At 24.8% G+C, this 16,501-nt stretch overlaps 1 pseudogene; it reads left to right on the top strand.

Moving 5' to 3' along the window:
* Positions 1-4,504, top strand: part of LOC105108979 (probable receptor-like protein kinase At5g39020) — a 6,017-nt pseudogene extending 1,513 nt beyond the window's left edge.
* Positions 4,505-16,501: the final 11,997 nt, after the last annotated feature.

Raw genomic sequence — 16,501 nt, 5'->3', positions numbered from 1 at the left:
TATGCGCGCAAACTGACCCGGATACCCCATGTAAATAAAAAAAAATATATGTAAAATGAGAATTAAGAAAGGTATGAGATAATAAATAAAATAAATAAATAAATAATCATTTCTATCGATATGATTTTCGGGTATGTGTACCTACTTTACTAGGTTTGCAGGGTATTCATTGGGCCATGAAGATTAGTCGTGATGCACGCAAACTGACCCGGACACCCCATGTAAATAAAAAAAAATATACATAAAATGAGAATTAAGGAAGGTATGAGATAATAAATAAATAAAATAAATAAATAATCATTTCTATCAATATGATTTTCGGGTATGTGTACCTACTTGATACCCTTCTAATTAATGCTCATTAATTAAAAATAAAAATAAATGACACGGTAGCCTAATTTCATAAAAGAAAAATTAACACCCCGACTCAATTGTTTTTTCTAAAACAATGAGGTGCAAGAAACTTCTAATTCTAGAACTTATTTATAAAATAATATTAAAATATTTTTAACACTGTCACTACTGTTTTTTTAGGGCGAAGAACCTGGTATTTACAAGGTGAGGACTATTGATGTCTCATTGATTGTGGCTTCATTGGATTGGACTCCTTGCAATGCATATCATGGCTTGTTATTTATTCTTTATCGAGATTTTGCACGCTGACAATAGTTCTCTTTTTCCTTGTGAATATAGATGTCTGGCTGACATTTGATCAAGACAAAGGTGAGTTAATTTGCTTTTTTTATTATTTTTATTATTAATATTCAACTAAAAAAATAATCTAAAAAAATGGTTTCATAAATTTACCTTAAGCATTTCATCGGTCATGAATAGTGGTATATGAAAAGGAAACATTGACCATTTGACCTTGTAACAGGAAAACGGTATTTGGAATACGGCTTGGTCACAAGTAAGGATTATTTTTTTATATACCTTATTAGGAAAAATTACTATAAATAGAGATTTCACTTAAAATTTTCTTTTCCTTAATTGGGGTTAATATGATCCATTCATCTTATTATTGCTACCGTATGATGTGTAAATTTTTGCGGAATTGTGATGATGAATTGAAAACTGCCCACATGACATATCCATAAACCATTAACATATATACACAAACTACAATCAAAATAACTATTAATGGCATTTGTCTTAAACATTTTTTAAAATAAATTTTATGTCGGATATATGTCACACATGGACGCGCAACATCAAGGCTTCATTTATTTGCTGGAAGGTAGTTTTTTTTAAGTGATTTTCTTGAAAAGTGAATTATTTGTCAATGTTTGGTAATGTCATAAAAAATAAGTTGAAAAATACTTTTTAATATTTGATTATGTTATAAAAAATGACTTGGAAAATAACTTATTAATGTTTTATTTTTTAAAAGTTTATTAAAATAATGAGGAACAAATCTTATAAATTAAAAAGTTGAATAAAAATAAAATTGAAAAAAATCTAATTTTATAAATTGACTCAAATAAAATAAATAATAATCAAAATAATGAAGATTAAATCTAATAGATAAAAAAAAATTAAAAGATAATGAAACTAAAATAATTATAATTATAATTTCATAAATTATTTCAAATAAAATAAGTAACAATCAAAGAATAAGGAATAAATTATATTGATAAAAAATTCCAGTTAAAAAATAAGAGAAAAATAATAATAATCATAAAAATAAGGACCAAAATTAATAAAAAAGTCAAATTAAATCAAATTATAAGTGATAAAATTGAAGGAAAAAAAAAGATTCAAAATAAAATATATAGCAATTAAAAGTTTGAGAACAAAATTTGATATAATCAGTAAATAATATGATATTTCTAAACTTTTCATAATTTCTGAAAATTATTTTCCATTTAAAATAAAAAAAAAAACACTTTCTTAAAAACCAAACCAAATATATTTTGAATTGAAAAGTATTTTTTTTTTACCAATTTTTTTCATATCAAACAAACAAATGAATTTTAATATTTTAAAAGTGATTTTTAAAAAACTATTTTTGTCTTAGTTATAAACTATTTGTTAGTAGGAATTAGAAGGAGGATGGATGGGAGGGAAACGAGTAGGATAGAGGGATTGAATGTATACATCCTTTAGAAAGTAGGATAAGGATACTGGGAATGATTGAATATTAGTCTCAAACCTTTCAATTTAGATGGATTCTAATTAATGCCTCTCCTTCGACTCCTTTGGATGGATGAGAGGGAAAGAATGAGTATAGTAGTTTTCGGTTTGGATGAATTGATTCTCATTCTTTTGCTCTTCCATTAGTCAAATAATTAGATTAATGATAAGTCATTAATCATTTCTCTTCTTCATCCCTCTACTTTATCTAATCCATTATCCCTGTAAAGCACAATCTTAGGTTATGTTTGTGAAGAAAAATGGACGAGGAAAGGATGGATTCAGTGACGTTATTAAGAATTGGAGAGTTCTCTCTCATTCATATCTGGGTTTCTTAATGCCAAATAGATGATACACCCATTTAACTTTTTCGAGCCTTCACCTCTTAACAAGCAGGATGTTAAGTTGATATTTCAATGATTCTTTCTCTAAAGAGTGGACATAATCGTTTGTGGATTTAAGTCTTACTTATTTAATATTTGTTTATGCTTTTAAGGTTTTTGTTTTTTTTGTTTATGGCCATGTTGTTTTTATTTGGCAGAAAATGGTCATTACATGACGGGCACCATCTCTTCAAATTTACTAAGCACTCTCACAATTTTGCTCATTACGTTAGTTCTCCTCATTGGTAAGTACTTTACGTTTTATCCCTTACCTTTTGCTCATTTCCATTAGTTTAGTTGTTAAAAATAAGTCCTTAAAATGTAAATACTTCTTATCGATTCCTAACTATTTCATTGTTTTAAATGCAAATCAACGTTTTATTATTTCTTACCTCAAATTATTATTTATTAACATTGTTATAGTCTTTTCAATTATAAATCATGATTTCAATGAAATGGAAAGAAAAGCTTTTAATCATACAAATTGGCCGAGTATTTTTAAAATGCTGTATGGTTCATTTTATTGGTTGAAAAAGAAGCTAAGTATTTGATGTTTGAAAAAAATATGCTTAAGCTGTTAAAACAGAAGGACTCCTACTCATAATAAAGTGCTGATATGGAAATCTAACAACAAACAATGTATCTGTTTTTAACATTGATTGGTTGTTTGATGTCTTTACACAGGGATTTATCGTGCACTTTTATTCCTTTCTAGGTTTTCATGTCTCGTAATTTTACTGATCTACAAATAGAGAAGAAGGCATTTATCAATGTATGACAATATTAAAAAATTCTTGCAAAGCCATGATAATGATCTCGTGCCTATAAGATACTCATATTCAAAGATTAAGAAGATAACAGCCGGATTTAGACACAAGTTGGGTGAAGGAGGCTTTGGCTTGGTATACAAAGGAAAGCTTCGCAGTGGTCATTTTACAGCTGTTAAAGTATTGAGCAAGTCAAAAGCCAATGAACAAGATTTTATCAACGAAGTTGCGACAATTGGAAGAATCCACCATGTCAATGTCGTGCAACTCATAGGCTTCACAGTTAAGGGATTGAAGCGTGCTCTTATATATGAATTTATACCTAATGGGTCTCTTGAAAAGTATATTTTTTCCAAGCAAGGTAGCGTCCCACTAAACAATGAGAGAATATATGAGATTTCTCTTGGGGTGGCTCGTGGCATTGAATATTTACATCAAGGTTGTGATATGCAAATTTTACATTTTGATATCAAGCCGCATAACATTTTGCTTGACGAAAAGTTTTTTCCAAAAATATCAGATTTTGGACTAGCAAAATTATACCCAACATCTAGTAACATTGTGCCCCTCAGTGCTGCCAGAGGAACAATAGGATGCATGGCTCCTGAACTATTTTATAAAAATATTAAAGGTGTCTCTTACAAAGCAGATGTCTATAGTTTTGGAATGTTATTGATGGACATGGTAGGAAGAAGGAAGAACATGAATGCATTGGCAAATCATTCAAGCCAAATTTACTTTCCTTCGTGGGTTTATGACCAAGTTGGTGCAGGCAAGGACATAGAAATACAAGAAAACACCACAGAATATGAGAATAAAACTATAAAGAAGATAATTATGGTGGCATTGTGGTGTATACACTTGAAACCTAATGATCATCCCTCAATGCATAAAGTTGTAGAGATGCTTGAGGCAGATGTTGAATCCTTACAAATGCCTCCTAGGCCTTTTCTCACCCTACAACATATACTAGAAGATGATGATAAGGATAATCCAGCAAAATTATCAGATCCACCAAATGATTGTATTGACTCTTCATATCAATTTGATCGTTAATAATAAAAATACAACTATGTATTTATTAGTATTGATAATAAGTTCACTAAAATATTAAACTTTATTGATTGTATCGATTTATTGGATATTGTTATCCATTTAGCTCCATGGAATTATTGGATTTGCTTGCAAGTTTTGTTATAAAATCTTTAATATTCTTTATTAGAGCTTCCACCTTCATCTAATGTCATTTTAACTAGTTTCTTCCACTTATCTAAATTCCTTCTAATCCCATTCCCCATCTCTCTTTCCATGACTTTCCTGTGCACTTTTCTATCTCTTTTTGAGTCGCAATCTCTTTTTCATTTACCTTTAATCTAACTCTTACATGTCAAGCATCAATTATATACTTGACATTTGTCGATTGATAAGTTCATTGTGGCACTAACATCATTGGCATTCATCTATAGTTTTTTTTTAATCTTTTGTATAGATAAATTTATTTTTTAAGATGAAAATATCTTTTTCAAATAATATTTATGATACATACAACCTTGCATAATTTTTTTTCTTTTTATTTTATCCAAACAATTTAATGTGTGTGTATTTTTCTATTATAGTTTGATTAAATAAAAAAAATATTTGAATAAATAAAATTTAATTATAATAGGTAAATGTCTTGTATAAACATACACACTCTAATAATGGGTTGAGGCTAAGCTACGGGGTTCAATTTTTTTATGTATAAGGTGCTACAAGTATAGTTTAAAGAAATAAGAGAAATTAATCATTTATGTTATATCATTGAATGTGATTAATATGTTGGTTTTATTTTAATTAGATAATAAAAAAAAATAATGTTTTTAGAAAAATTCACAATACCTAGGGAAAAAATCTATGGAAGAACAAAATTGAATTAAAAAGAAAAAGAAAAAAAGATTGACCCAAGTAAATCCGAGATAGTGCAATAAGAGGTGAGCAAATTCAGGTTAACGTGTCAAACTCGTGATTTAGGTCATGAAATCGAGATAACTTGACTGGCAAAAAAAAACCACAAAGGCAATGTAAAAGAAAAAAAAACATTTGTTGCATAATAAAACCACAAAAGAAATTAAGTAAAAAAGAGTGTCGACTCATGTTAACTTTTCAAACTCGTGACCCATTTTATTACATTAAAAGCATCATACATTAAAAAATAAATAAAGAAGAATAATCCCTTGTAAATTAACGTTGAAGAATAAAATGGGCAAAAAATTAACAACACAAAAGAATCTAGAATTTTAAAAAAATAAAATAATGATGGTTAAAATCAAAATAAAAGATAAATTAGAGGGCAACTAAAAATTTATGATTGAAGGGTTAAATTGAAAAAATAATAACTCAAATAAAAAGGAAAAAAACTAAAAATAATAACAAAATTGAAAAACAAATAATACACCATAAACTTGAATTGAATTGTGAAATTGAAAAGCAATAAAAAAATCTTAAAATGGAGTAAGAAAGAAAAATTAAAAACCAAAAGAATAAGGATTAAATATAAAAAATATAATATATGATAAATTGAATTGAAGGCTTAAATTGAAAAGAAACATAACTTCTATATTAAATCAAGAAAAAAAATTAAAAGAAAGAAGTCCAAAATAATAATATTAAAAACAAAAGAAACTAATATGCAATTTATATATAAAATAAAAGAAACAAAGAGAGAAAATACGAAACAAATCACTCAACCACCACCTAATCAGGAGGAAAGGAACATCACGGCATATCCAATAACATGATGGAATAACATGTTTGACCATAAGAGAGACTCGTAAGTGCACTCTTCTACTTATTAAAAAAAAGAGTTATTGTCCTTTATTTTGGCACTTTTCATGAGGCTCTTGGTCTGATTTGTTCTTGTGATTAAAAAGTACTTTCAAAAAATTTAATTATTTTTTTAATTAATATTTTTTGGTATTTTTAAATTATTTTAATGCACAAATCTCAAAAATATTTTTTAAAAAAATACATATTATTTCAATATATATTTTAATAAAAAATAATTTAAAAAATAATCATAACCATAATTTTTTAAATTGGCTCGATCATTTCACCCTGTGAAGGCAGATATCATGTGCACGTTGTCTAAAGATGATGATCTTGGTGCTTTTCTGGTGTTATGTTGCCCAGGGTAATGATTCTCATGCTGTCTTTAATGCCTTTGAGAATGGCCGCCCCATCTTGTCCTTCTCTCGTCTCTCTGATATACATAAATATATATTCCTCTCATGCTATATATTCTTTAACATCTTTGTTTGATTTTATATATAAATATTAACATAAAAACATATGTGGAGGAGGTGTGTTGGACTGTGGTTTTATGTGGCAGAAAGCAATTCAAAACTTGTTTTTCACCGACTTTTGATGTGAGCTTTTTGCTCCTGTGACGCAAATGAGCTTTTTGCTCCTGTGATGCAAATCACCGACCGCTACAGGATACATAATAGTAGTTTATTTGTTTCTAATTTTTGCTAAATCCCAAACCATGTGTAATATGTTTTATTTATGTATTCAAAATATTTTAAAAAGATTAATATAGTGAATGTTAAACATTATAAAGAAATTAAAAACATGGTGGATTTAGTGTGGCTCAAAATATTATGCAGCCTTGCCCTTTTCACCGTGCAATGATTTTTTTTATTATTATTAATATTAATATTTGAGTTAATTTATATATATTTTAATTAATTTTATATATTCTAAAATTAATGATCATATAAATTTTTAATAAATTTTTAATAGTTTTAAAGAAATTCAAATTCATAATTATTGAAAAAAAAATTAAGAACTAACTAGTTGAGCTATCTCTCATGTCTATGATTTTATTTTTTCATTATAGATATTGAGTTTTTTTTGTGATTTGGTTTTTTGTGATCAAATTAATAAGTAATTACTTTTAATTTATTAAAATATAACAAGATTCAAAGATAGATTGTCAAGAAAAAAAAAAAGTAAAAGAAAACTAGGTAGTAATTCCAAGATTGACGTGAAAAGTAAACTTTGATCTCTCTACTTTCTAATTGATGACTTTTGATCTCTGTAGTTTTAAAAATTTCACTTTTATTCTAAAATCTTATTTTTTTACTTTTTAATTCTTGATTTAAAAAAAAAGAGAAAAATTTTGTTATTATGTTATGATGTTTTAGATTTGATTTGTATTCCTATGATTTGTTATTTTTTTTTTAATCATTTTATAAAAGTTTCATTATTTTTAATTTCATCTATTAATACAAGTTTATAGTGTGTTATTTTTTTTTATCATTTTGATTTTTATTATTTTGTTAATGTTTCTATCTTTTCAATTTAACTCTCAAATTAAAATTTTATTGTTTCACTTTGATTTATTTATATTATTACAATTTTAACCCTCATTTTTTTTAATATTGTTTTTATTTTGGATTTTTTGTGTAGCTTTAACCCTCATAATTTTTATATTTATAGTGCTTCTAGTCTAATAATCCAGGTCACGGTTTGAAAAATTAATAGGAATTAAAATATTTTTTGTTTTATTTTTTTTAATATTATCATTTGACATTGTTTTTAGTTTTTATTTTGTCATTTTATATTTTTATTATATTATTAAATTAATCAAGATTTAACCTAGTTATTAAATTTATTTTATTTAAAAAAAAGCATAAGTATCTCCTTTAACTCTTTTTTCCTGTTTTAAAAAAATTAGTTCGCCTTATGACTTCACGCGAGCCATCAATCTAGAATATAAATAAAAGGCATCCTATTGCCCTTTGTGTTGGCACCTTCCATAAGTCTCTTCATTTTAACCTGCGAAGGCAGATATCAAGTCCATGGTTGTTAACAATGTGTTTTAACTTGTAATAATCATTTAATTTTACGAGTTAAAACACATAAAACATATAAAAGTAAAATTAAAATTTAAAAATCAGTATGATTAAATTCGTATAAAAACAGGTTAACTCAGAATAAACATTAAAAACATAATGTTTTCACAAATTAACCAAAACTTTCAATAAATACATAAATTTTGAAATGACCACTGTCCTCAAACTCAGCACAACAGTCAGCAATTTTTTTCTTCCATTCTTCCATCCTCTTCAAATGCTCTCTCTCCCGATCAAAAGACCTCTTATAGTCCTATCAATTCCGTTTTTTTCAAATTCATCTTCTCAGTGGCTCAGTCCTTCCTCATTTCATTAACTTTGATTTTCGTGATTTCTTACCTAATTGATTTCATTGGGTATATTTCCAGAATATTGTGTTTATTTTAGTTTTTTTTTTTTGTTGATTATTATGCGTTACCCTTAATTTTTTCTTATCGAAACTGGAGTGGAGCTTTTATATTTTACATCATTTTTTCTTATTTTGTACCTGTTTTTCTCCCTTTATATTTTTCTTCTGCTTCTATTTTTGGATCAATATTTAAAAAAATTATATTAAGTTATAATTTTATTTTATTTTATTTTATTTCGGTTCTTTTTTCTTAATTAATTTTTTTTACTATGCTTCAATCAAGTTAAAAAACATCAAAGCTGAAAATAAAAAAGAATTAGATCATCATTGTTTTGAATTAATAGCCTTTGTTCTTAGGAGTGCTTCTGTTGAATGAATATAACTATATTTCACTTGATAAGTTCCTGAACTATGAATTAAAACCTAAAAAAGGTGTGAATGGAAAAATATTTGAATACAGGAATGGAGATTAAATTAAGAATGAGTGTGGAAAAGAGGGAGGAGTTGTATTTTTGGGAGGAGTTATGGCACATATTCATTCTCAAGGGTCGGTTGTGTTTGGATAATCATCACTACTGGTACTTTTGTTTTCCCATTAGTTTAGCAATATTCTTAATATAGAAAAAAATAAAAGTTTTTTGTGTTAATAAGATAATGTTTTTTTTTCGTTGAATCCATGCATCTATGCTTAATATAGAATTTGGTAAATGTCATATTTATGGTACAACTTTTGAGAATTTGAAATTTTAACATATGAGGCCAGTGGAGGTTTAGGACATAGTTGTCAAGTAAAAACTTAAAAATTAGTAAAATTATACTTGACTCATGTAAAATTAGTATATATCAAATATATAAAATCAAATTAAAAACTTGAAAATTAGTAAAATTATAACTGACCCGTGTAAAATCAGTTAAATCAGTAAACTCGGTCTGATTTTATGAGTTTACTAAATTTATAATATCGGTTTAAGATAATTTTTTGATATGGTATTAAGGATGACTAAACGGTCACGAATTTAAATCTTACTATTTACAGTTATTTGATAAAAATTAAATATAAGGTAATGTGAACCTGTATAAGTTTTAAGATCAAAAAGCTTTCATTAGAAGAAATATATTAAAATATAAATTATATTTTAAAACCTTAACTAATAATTTAAACTTTTAGATTGAATAATTATTTTTAACTTGGATTTCTTCTGACACATTAGACATTGTTTAAAGATTTATTTTATTAATGGATTTATATTAGTTAATTATTAATTTAAGTTTATTACCTTGCAACCCAAAGCAAATCCATTACAACTTGTTATGATTGAACAATCAAGTTTTTACCATGTTCTTATGTATTTATTGCCATTCGGTGATTCCCTTGTATATTGGAAAGTTTTGTTCAAAGACATGTTATTTATCAATGTCATTAATTTCTTAATTCATATTATTTATCTCTTTCATTTTATTTAGATCACTCATTAATTATAATGATATATGCTTTCTTTATCAATTTTTAAAATAATATAATTTCTTAACTAGAATTTTCAATATATAATTAACTAAAAAAATTACTTATAATTTTATGATTTTATAATTCAAGTTTACGAGTCGAGTTTATATTGTATCTTCTGTATTTTGTTAAAAAAAGTGTTTTTAACAATCAAGTCTCACTCATCATGCTATCTTAGATGCCTTTGAAAATGATTATAATCTTTTATCTAATAATAACTAATTCATAGTTAAAATCATTGTTTATCCTCTTACCAATAATTGTGAATTAAAATAATAATTTAAAAAAATTGATTTTATTTTCAAGTTTTTTCTTTGCACAATTGAATTCTCTTTTAAAATCTAATAAACATCCAATTGCATGTTTTTTTAAGAGAAAATTGGATTGTAAGATAGATAAACAAAGTGAAAAAAGCAAATAAAATAGGTGATTACTTCAAATTTCATACAAAAAAATTATTTTAATGCCTTATATTTTTTTATTTATAGGTAATCTATTCTTTTAGTTTTTAAAAATTTAATTTTGATATTAAAGTCTATTTCCCTTATTTTTATTTTATGTTTTATTAATGGAAAGAGGACCGCAAAATTTCCATGTAGAGAAAAAAAGTAGTTATTAATAATGATTTTGATCACCATTTAAATTAGTACCAATGAGTTTCAATTTATAAGAAGAGTTTCACCTAGGTTTTGTTTTCCTTCTCCTTGTCAAGGCAGATGTGGTCGCATGAGTATTTTTTAATTTGAATTTATTTTTATTTTTTAAATTGTCTTTTAGGAGAGATTTAGACCGTGGATATATTTATCAAAGTATTTAAATTGGTTTTTAGATATTTTTTTAATTAAAATAAGTTATCAAATAAAAAACAAATCGACACCATCTTTTATTAACAATCTCTAGTTGCTAAATTCACACAAAGCTATTAATATGTTGCCCACCATCTTATTTAAAAAAAAGTTATCTATCCCGTTAACAAATTTAAAAACACATAGGAGTGTGGGCTAGGCTTGAAGATCCACTTATCTGACACGATTTTTTTCTTTAAAGTTTTGTAATTTTATATTTAGATAAAAAATAATAAAATAAATTATTAATTCCAATTGAGCTCATGAATTGTGTCACATATTTAACGGGTTCATTCACAATGTTCAAGTAATTATTTTTTTTCTTAATATTTTTTTCCTTAATTTAAAAAAATTAAAATTTCATTTTTTGTTATCAATAATCTATTTTTGTTATCTTATCCATACGTAGCTAACATAATTTCTTTAAAAAATATTTCATATAAAAAAATTATCATGTGTTTTCTTGAATTTGATGTTGTGCATCACTTATATTATAAATTTGTTTTGTTAACTCGAGTCTATTAAAGTTTTTTTAGTTACGTGCTAATTTTTATTATTTTTATTTTTTAATATTAAATTTTATACTTTGTGTTTTTTCTTTTCTAAATTATCCTTTCAAATCTTGCATATCATTTATGTTAATTTAATATATTATCCTTTCAAATCTTGCATATCATTTATGTTAATTTAATATATTTTTATTTTAATATTAAATTAAAATATTATTGAATTCATAGCTAAAATCTTCTCTCTTTTTTTAACACATTCCCAATATCTAAATTATTATTTTTTCTCCAACTCACGGTTGCTAAAGAAGATGGAGTTTACTTCAGGTACCATCACACAAATATTGATCAGTTACAATTCCCATGGCAATCAGGAAGGTTGAATTTAAATTAGAACATTGTACTGGATTGTTCATATTTTATGCATTTTATTGCATTTAATTAATAAAGTTGATGTGCTTGCTTTTATGGGACCGGACCCCATCACGTTTTTGAGCGAACATAACTAGTAATGTTTCAAATCTCAACCGTTGATTTTGTATTTAATGACTTAAATTAAATGAGAGAAATAAAATATTAAGAAACTAAGTTATTTTAGTTTTTATCGTGCACTAAAAATTTGAATTTAATGATTCAAATTCAATGAACATTGCGGTCACATTCCTGATTGAAATTCGTTTACGTAGTCTTCCATAACTTATTTAAATAATCTATATCATTGTCGGGTTACATCATTTAATCAATCAAATAATAGAGTATATATATTTTTTAAGTTGGAAGGTTGTATATATTTTATATTTTTATTAATTTTATAAATTTTTAAATTAATAATTATATAAAATCTTAAAATTTATGAGACTCAATTTAATAACCCTTACCAAGCAAATTTAAAGTCTAATGAGATATTACATACTCTTGAGATTAATAATGGAGTATTTTTTGTTATTATATTAATTGTTATTTTTTAAGGTATTTTTTATTTAAAAATATATTAAAATATTTTTTTTATTTTTAATATTAATATATTAAAATAATATAAAAATTTTTAAAAAAAATAATCTAAAACAGGAAAAAAAAATTAATTTAAAAAAATTACTGCCCCGAAGTACAAAATGAGGACTAATAAGAAAATATCAATTAGTGGGCTAACTTTATACGAACTTTAATCCTTAGCCTCTAAAGCTACTTTTAGTTTTAACGAATGAAATTTTTCCACCAATCCTATCATTTTTCAAGGTAAAATGTCCAAACACTTTATAATCTTATCGTCAATGAAGACCGCAAGCAAATAATTCTCATCAGGGTTGATTTTGAGAGTGTAATTATGATTTGTTTTAAAATTATTTTTTATTTATAAATATATTAAAATAATATTTTTTTATTTTAATAAAATTAAATTTAATATTAATACATATTTAAAAATATTAATTTAAAATAAAAAAAATAAACTTTAAAAAAATACTTTAGAAATACAAAAATAAACAAGACTAAAATTATCTTGATTTTATTTGCGCGGTTAAAATAGCTAATGGTGTTTAAAAGTATATTAATGGTATTTTAAAGTATTTTTTAAAAATAAATTAAAATAATTTTTTATTTTTAATATCAATCTAAAAATTAAAAAAATTAATTAAAAATAAAAAAATTAATTTTTTTAAAAATATAACAAGAAGTCCTCTCCCTCGCCTCGTCCTCACATTATTTTTTCATGAAGAAATCTCACTTTCCAACAACACCCCTCCCTGTCCCTCTCACCTAAATCCTAGGCTAGCTCTGCGTCATCAATGGCCGCCCCACTTTGTCCTTCTCTCTAACAGATATATAGTCCTCTGTCAACTCATCAACGTGTAGGATTTTGATTTCTTGGCCCCCTCTGGTCGTCAAATGGTCGTGTGTTTGATTGGACGTGGCCCTGTTTTATTTCCTGTATAAAATCTTCACAGGCCTATGTGAAAAGGAAGGCAAACCCGGCTTTGCATCCATATTTTTTTTAATGCTTCAATGTTGATGGTATTCGTAGCAGCTTTGTTTGATTTTATATTAAATATATAAAAAATATTTTAATTATTTTGAGTTTGATAATTATTTCATTTTTAAATAAATTAAATTTGATAATTATATTAGATCTAAATACCTCAAATATATCAGATCCAAATATTTTGATTCAAATAATCACATTAAATCAAGTAAATTAGATCTGATATGACTATTTCATCATTCAAAACATTCAGTAATAGCATTTGATAAGATAACATATGTAGTGAAATTCGTGGTAATTCGATACTAATGTAATTTTTTTTTTCTCTCCTTCCCTTGAATCAATACTACTTAAGCCAAAATTCAAAGTTATCCTTTCATTTATTTATTTATTTGATTGTGACCCTTTTTTTTGTTCATTCTTATTTGTTTTGAATTTTTTTAAAATTTTTTATCTTTTAAAAAAATTCATTTTATTTAATTTTGATTTTATTTAATTTTTATATCGAATATTGTATTCATTCTTTTAATTGTTATTTTTTTATTTTTTTCTTAATTTGATCATTTTTTCAATTTTATCCCTAAAAAAATTATTTCATTTATTTTTTTATCAAATTTTGGTCCTTATTATTTTAATTGTTTTTTTATCTTGTACTTTATTTTTAAAAAAATTTCTCTCAATATTTTATTCCGTTTATTTTTTTATCCAAATTTAGTCTTTATATTTTTAATTATTATTTCCTTTTTCATTTTCCCCTTCACGTTTTATTTCATTTATTTTTTTAAATTTAATTTTAGTCCTTGTTATTTTAATTATTTTTTTTTGCTATCCTTTTTTATTTAATGATATTATCCCAGGCCACGAGTTAGTAAATTTAACTTTGGTTGTTTCAAATTTTTTCAATATCTTTGTTCAATTTTATTCTTTGATATTAGATTATTGGGTCTTGAGCTTTCTGATTTTTTATGTTACGAGTTAGTCAAGTTAATATAAGATGACTCAGGGTTTTAAGTTTTAAATTCAATATCTAATAGAACTTATTAAATTGTTTTAGTGCATCTACCATTTTTTTTCCCCTTCAATTTACATAAATTCGAGAATACGGCTTAATTTCTGATTTTTTTTCCAGTTCACCCCTCAAAAAATTGTATGCGTTAAATAGAAATCTCTTACATTAAATGAATTGTTTTCGCTAATGAATCCGAGACTTTGGATAACATTAGCATTACTCGATACTAAAAGCTATCCACCAGACTTTGGATTTGGACAATCCATGAAAGGCTAGAAATAGAGTTTGGAGATCGGATTATCAACACATATCCAAGAGGAAGGGGATGATCTTATAAAATTGGATTAGATTCAGTTTACATTTTCAACAGTTTCTCCACGTTAAAATTGTTGCACTAATCATGATGATGATATCCTTAAATTACATTCTATTGCCAAAAAAACTTTCCAATTTATATAAGACTAGATCAATCATCATATACTATATCACGGGTTGGATTAAATTTATTTTTAATATAAAAACAATATATAAATATAATTAGTATTTTTTCAATAAAATAAATAAATTATATAAAAACTAACCTGATATAATTTGGTTAGCTTAACATATCTAAAGGTAATCTGAATAAAAAAAAATATTTTGATATAAAAATTTTAAGATGAAACCTTTTAAAAAATATATTAAAATAATAATATATTGTATTGACTTAAATCAACCCAAGTTAATTTGTTGCCCTTGAAACCCAGGTTATAAGATTATCATAATACAATATAAAATAAATTGAAATAAATCATAAAACTCAATTCTCAACCAATTTAATTTTAAATAATAAATTGAAAAAATAACTCGAGTTAACCTAAATTAACTAACTAAATCTATGACCTAGTATATGAAACTAGGATAACCCTAATGAAAGTAAATTAAAATAAATTATGAAACTTGATTTTCAATCAACTCAATATTAATAGACGATAAAATTAAAAAAATAATTAAAAACACACACAAAAAAACAATTTGGTTTAAGTCACCAAACTCATGAATTAGATTATAAGACTAAGATGACCTTATAAAAAGTAAATTAAAAAATAACCTATGTTAGCCCAAGTTAACCTGCTATACTCGCAACTTGGATCATAAAATTGGAGTAACCTCATAAAAATTAATTTAAAATAAATTATAAAATTTAATTCATAATAAATCTACCTTTAAATGATGAGATTAAAAAAAATTAATATAAAAAAAACATAATAAAATAAACTAAATCTACCTGATTTAACTCACAAAACTCATGATCTAAGTCATGAAATCAGGATAACTTCTTAAAAAATAAATCAAAACAAATCATAAAACTTAATTCTTAATTAATTCAATATTGAATAATAAAATTAAAAGACAATTATAAACAAAAAAAAATCGAGTCAATTGAGTTAACTCACTAAATATATAATATAAGTCATGAGACTAAAATAATGACGTAGAAAGCAAGTTATAACAATCATAAAGTTAGATTTTTAATAAATTAAATATTGAAGGATGAAATTAATATATATATATATATATATTAAAAAAAAACAAAAAAAACTATTGTAACAAATAATATATTATGGAGCTGCACAATAAAATCACCACTTTTTATTTTTTTCAAAAATCAAATAAAATTTTGATCAAGTGAATTAAATTATAAATTAATCCATAGCATTAACCATATCTAATAAGATAATCTCTATTTTGTTAATTTTTTAAAATAACCTACAAAGCTAGATGGTGTTTAATGCCCTGTAATCTAAATTATGACGTCGTAAATTATGGGTCTTAGAAGCTTAACAGTTCAAACAATCACCCCCCACCCCTCTCCATGGACTTGCTTGAAATATTCCATACTTCAAATATACACGATGACTATATATTTATATATTATCACATTTAATAATGCCAAAATGATAATCTCTCCTCGAATAGCTATCTTAATGAACCTTCCAAAATCTTCGAAAAAAATAAAAGGTTGTTAAGAAAATGATATACTTATTTCATCCAAAACTATCCTTTATATTTAATTGCATCTCATTAAGATTTCAATTGCATGAATAAATTCTTCAAATACATTACTTAAAATTTTCATTAACATTCCTCTT

Source organism: Populus euphratica, unplaced genomic scaffold, assembly GCF_000495115.2.
Source record: "Populus euphratica unplaced genomic scaffold, PopEup_1.0 scaffold237.1, whole genome shotgun sequence".
In the NCBI taxonomy this organism is placed as follows: Eukaryota; Viridiplantae; Streptophyta; class Magnoliopsida; order Malpighiales; family Salicaceae; genus Populus; species Populus euphratica.
The sequence above is the reverse complement of the archived record's forward strand: the minus strand, read 5'-3'. Positions and strand labels throughout refer to the sequence as shown.